At 39.2% G+C, this 5,368-nt stretch overlaps 1 long non-coding RNA gene across 1 annotated transcript; it reads right to left on the minus strand.

Annotated features, from left to right (window-relative positions):
• Positions 1–479: 479 nt before the first annotated feature.
• On the minus strand, positions 480–3,860 carry LOC106942588 (uncharacterized). Its single transcript, XR_001423662.1, has 4 exons — positions 3,793–3,860; positions 1,324–1,418; positions 628–713; positions 480–548 (listed from the first exon to the last, which is right to left on the minus strand). It is a non-coding gene; the product is annotated as an uncharacterized LOC106942588 (long non-coding RNA).
• Between the last annotated feature and the right edge of the window lie 1,508 nt (positions 3,861–5,368).

Genomic DNA, 5,368 nt, shown 5'->3' on the forward strand with positions numbered 1-5,368 from the left:
TGCTGTGAATCCAAGAGCGCTGGGCTGGAAATCACAAACACTCATCAGTTTATGCAAATCACTCAGTGTAACTTCATTTCCATAAACAACTTGGACCACACTCGTCTTTTGGCTCCTTGGGTTTCTGGCTGTTAAGTCATTGAAGCCAGATGGCTTTAATTCAAATAGAAATGTATTTTAAATATATTTGTTTACCACATGTGTGTAAAGTAGGGCTGTTAACGTTAATGCGTTAACACATGCAATTTATCTGAGTTAACATTTAAAACCTTCCTATTTCCTTTTGCTGTGAAAAATATCACCTTTTGTTCGTTTATGTCCCAGTGACGGCACTAAAGCTATAATTTTAATAGGGTGTGGTCTGTAAATCTCTATCGTTTCCAGGAATCGAATGTATCAACCGTTCACACACCGAGATTGGCTGGTATACACACGGTCCAACACACAGAACTTCTGCAACAATCCCCCATATCTTTTTTCTTTTTATAAAAGCAGTAAAATACTCACTGGATGCCAGGAATTTGACAGGGTTCAGACTGTGACACATTCTGAAGGGACAGAAAATGACAGCAAAGGCAGTGAGTGGATCCCACAGAGATCTGAAGAATCCTCACATCCAGTTTCTACCTTTTTGCAGTCCCAGCTCTGCTTCTGTCCATCTTCATCAACCTCTTGCTTAAGGACTCCAGACCCTGGCACAGTGAGAAGGAGAACTGGACCGATGGAGACAGAAAACAGTCCTTTCAGTCTCTTTGCTGCACAGACATCAATTCTATTTCATCTCATAATAAACTAGAGCACATCAGCTCATGCTAATTGTGATGCACTGATATTTAGATAAAAAAGAAAGTAGATCACTGACATAAAATAAAAGTAAAAAAAGTACAGGTGAAGCAGAATGTGTGATAAAATCACAAAAGATGATGAATGCAGTTTCATCCCAAGATTCTAAATGAAAAAAAAAAAAAATAGCCATTATCAAGAACATTCATCAGCCAGCACATGTTCCCACCAATCAATTTTCCTTCTATGCCTTCAAAGCAACATTCAGACCCTTTCATCAAGCACTGCAGGGCACTCGACTGAACCATCAAGAGAAAGTAGCAACACAGCACACAGAGAAACAAGATCACAACAAAACAGCCGTCCACTTCAGATCATACGCACACGCCTCATTAGGAGCACAAACTAATTGATTAAAGGCAGAGCTAGCAAACAACTTGCTCTACATACAGTGACTTAAACCAGTTTAGGACACCAAAACGTTCCTTTATCCATGGTAACTCAAAAGAGAAGTATGATTAGCGTCACCATGTGCTGTACCTCGTTTTGGCTGAAGTTCCTGAGAGCCTCCAGTGAAGGAGGCGAGTTGTGCAGGAGTCAGAGTGCTCTGATGCAGGGCTGAGTCTGAATTTGTCCTGCAGGAAACAATGCATACAGTGAAATGTAGGAAATAATCTAGATAACAAGCAAGTCAGCATGTGAATATGTTATCCATAATGTTGTGCATGTTTACTCTTTGAAAGAACAAAATTTAGTTCTCAAATGTAAAAGCCATCCTGCATGAGGAAAAGTGGGTCAGAGAAGAAGATAGAAATAAGAACCTTCTCCCCCAACCTACCGTGTCTGCTAGCTGAGATTTGACTGAAACATGCTTCTGCAGGCTTCATGCATAGCTTTGTGTGCTACTGAAAAACACAGGAAGAGTTTGAAATATTTGTGATTAAGCCTCAAAACGTAGATTTATGTAGTAGTTTGGAGTAAATAGCTGCATTTCTGTTACAAATGTGTGTAAAAGTATGTTAATATTCTACTGATGTAAAAAAACAAAAAACAAAAAACAAAAAAAAAACACATTGGATGCATTTCTATTAAATAAGAAAAATCACATGTGAATTAAGGTTGTTCACACATTAGGTCATTAAGAAACATGCTGTGCCATCATCCTTAAACTACTTCCTGTCATCGTCTTTTTTGTGGTTTGCACCACAGTCAACATCCACTTGTTGATCATGTGAATTTTGTGATTTTGTGTTTTTTTAAAAGGTTTTGTTGGCTCTGGTGGCCTTTTGTAGAAAGTAGTTTGACAGGAAAGAGAGTAATGAGACTACCACCACAAAGACTAAGGCCAGCATACGTGGGTCGTGCTTTGCCGCTGCGCCACCACAGCACCCCATGATGCCAAATTTTAATTTAAAAACAAGTTTTTCAAACTCCATTAAGCAAATTTATTTTCAACATGTCAAATGGCGTAATTGACATATTGCAGTCAATGGAAACGCAGCTAGAGAGAAAATTATCACCAAAGATATTTGGTATAGTATAGCTCTATATGACAGAGATGTGATATATAAGGGTGCACCAAAAAATTAGCCCCAATTTCCTTAATTCGGGGAGATTAGTGATTGGCCAATACTTACATGAGAAACTGATATCATCCACTGAGCTTATTTACCTCCACAAAGATTAGAAAATCAACCACTGTCCCCTTTTCAATACCCATGACAGAGGGCTAACTGACAGACCGCCCACCAGGACACATCTACACACGTGTACTTAACTCCAGTCACTCCACTCTTGTCAATTTAGCATTTTTTTTTTGCTACATTTAACAGGTTTTCAGAAAAAAAAAAAACAGTGTAGTCCAAAATCAAAATCAGCAGGTTAGGCTTGTTAAAGATCGGCCTGAAAAACTGCATTTGGTGCACCTCTTAAATATTTACTTATTTACGCTGGTCATTTCAAATTCAGTGAGATGCACCTGCAAAGGAGCTCTTAGATTATTTTGATATTGTCTGTTTGAATCAGAGGGATTTCTTTTTTTGTTGTTGTTTTTTTAATATGGCTTTCTGTCCAGGGTGGCACAGTTTAGTGAGTGCCACAAGATTGAAAGAAGTTATTTGACATCAAAAATGACCTGAAATGGCTGACCCTTAAGTAGATATCTGATTTCCATCTTAGAAGCTGAAGCTAGGTTACAGAGTTTTTGTGTGCTTTAAAGCAGCTCTGGCTGCATTTGATAATATACATTGAAATTCGAAATATCTTAGATGTTGACTGAACACTGACACGGTGATTCAGGGATTTGACCCTGGTGTGTGGACCAGGTAATAAAGTTACCCCTGGTATAGAGCATGCCTCCAGTCCAGTCTCTGTTCAGAGCTCAAAGAAAGAAAATCAGATTTTACTTATTCTTTTGCCTCTGAAACAGATAAACATATTTCTTTCAGCTTAGACCTTCAGTGTTAAATGTGTACATAAAAGTTTTTATTTATGATTGTATATATAATGATGACAAGCATGTTAAAACATGCAGCGTTCCAACAAGTTGAGCCTTGAAATGCAGGCACACACTCACAACTGCCACATTGTCCTCCAAGGTTGAAATGTTAAAGTCATGGAGCATCAGCACTGCTCTCACTCACACACTTGACACAAAAATTGGTGTGGAAGGGTTTCTAATTAAACAAAGTCAAACATCACATGCATAATTTACGGTTTTCAAAGATGCTTCCTTTCTTTTAACCTTTTTGTGAAAGATGTAGCAACAATCCCATTTTATGATGGACCTTTTAAGTATATCCAGCAGTTTTGAACTACAGGGGTAATACACTAAGGCAGGAGTAATCAGTTGCTTTTCACAGTCAGTAAGGAGGTGTTATTATATGTTCTGAGTTTTATATTAACCGTATTGAACTGTTTCATGAGAAGTAAGAGCATGTGGAAGGCTACATATGTGGCTGTGTGAGGAAGTGTCCGGGCCACAGAGTTAGACTGAACAAACGCTCTTACCTTCTCCAGCTGGTGTCAGGGGGCGGCGACAGGTACACTGAGCCGTACGGACAGCTATCAATGTGGTGCTTCAGGTCAAGAAAATCATCATCCCATGTAGTTTTATGACTTTTTTGTTAAATGCAAGAAGACAGAATAAAAATGGATATCTGCCTACACAGCAAATTCAAAAGTGTTAGATTTCCAGTTTAAGTGTTGTATGTTAAAAATACAGTGTTAATTCAACAACATGAGTGTTAGTTTCCCTAAAGAGTTAAATAAAAAGCAATCCAGTCCAGTGTTGATTTCTAAATTAACACCAACAGTAACTCAGTCTGGTGTTGATTTAGAAATCAATTCAGTTCAATTGTGGGACAGTTCCTCCCACAATTGTAACATATTTGTGACATCAGGGAAGGAGCTACAGGTGGTGCAAGGAATGCAGCAGTCCCCTGGCCTGGACCTACAGGGGGACCGCATGGGAAGCAGAACACACCTCTAGGAATCCAATTTTTCTATCATATCTGATCTGAGCTGTAAAAAAAAGAACACTCTCCTGCTGAAAACTGAGTAAGGACAGTTACTGACAGGACTGACTCCAGTAGCTTATATAGTAGAGTGCCCCATTGTTGACTCATGGTTGCTAAAAACCTTACCAGACTGACTGATTGTAGGGACATAGTGAGTGTAAAATATTGAATAAAATGTTGTGCCACATGACTGGTTTTATTTTCACTCTTATGACACACAAAACTACAAATGAATTGTCCTTATTGTCTCCAGGTGCACTCTGGGTAAAGTTTGTCACCAACGTCATCATCAGTCACTTGGCAACAAATGGCAAACAAGAGCATTTCTACGGACTACGTTAACATGTTTTGAATTTGTGTTGTTTCATCGTTGGTGACCAGTAGCCAGATGTTTCTGTTCTTCTCTTGGTTTGTTGTACTTCATGTCAGATGGATTTCAGAATGACTTAGTCGCTCTCTCTGGTGATGAAACTTGTTAGCTCTGCTGTTGCGGGCATGTCCATGTTGTGAAGTTAAATTATCATGAGCTTTATTATTTGGGCCCGGTCATTAGTCCCACCACCCGGCCGACGCCGTCTTGTTCCGCTACTGCGTCACATGTTTGCCTGAGGAGCGAAGGCAGCAGTATGGCGTCTTGTCTGGAGCTTATTACAACAAGGTAAGTTCCATGTTAAAATGATCATGTTTTTGACTATTTGTTATGGAGACATTCATTTTCTGTTCGCGTAACAGAACTATTTATATCGATTCGTATACATAGTTCGCTTAACGTACGTTTATTTGTTTGGATATCACAGTATATACGACTGTTTATTATCTTAACCGAACATTAAACTGTCAGGAAAATCTGGAGGCCATTTGAGTTAACATTATTTAGCTGCGGAGGTCGTTTTCTTAAGTTTTTGGCTGTAGACTGCAAAATGGGGGAGTGGCTGTGCTTGATCTATGTCACAGGTGTCAAACTCCAGTCCAGGAGGGCCACTGTCCTGCAACATTTAGATGTGCCGCTGCTGCACAACACCTGAATACAATAATTAGGACTCTGGAGAACTTATCTACACAATGAG

Source organism: Poecilia latipinna, unplaced genomic scaffold (genome assembly GCF_001443285.1).
Source record: "Poecilia latipinna isolate Pla-1442-1.1 unplaced genomic scaffold, P_latipinna-1.0 Scaffold4400, whole genome shotgun sequence".
Taxonomy (NCBI): domain Eukaryota; kingdom Metazoa; phylum Chordata; class Actinopteri; order Cyprinodontiformes; family Poeciliidae; genus Poecilia; species Poecilia latipinna.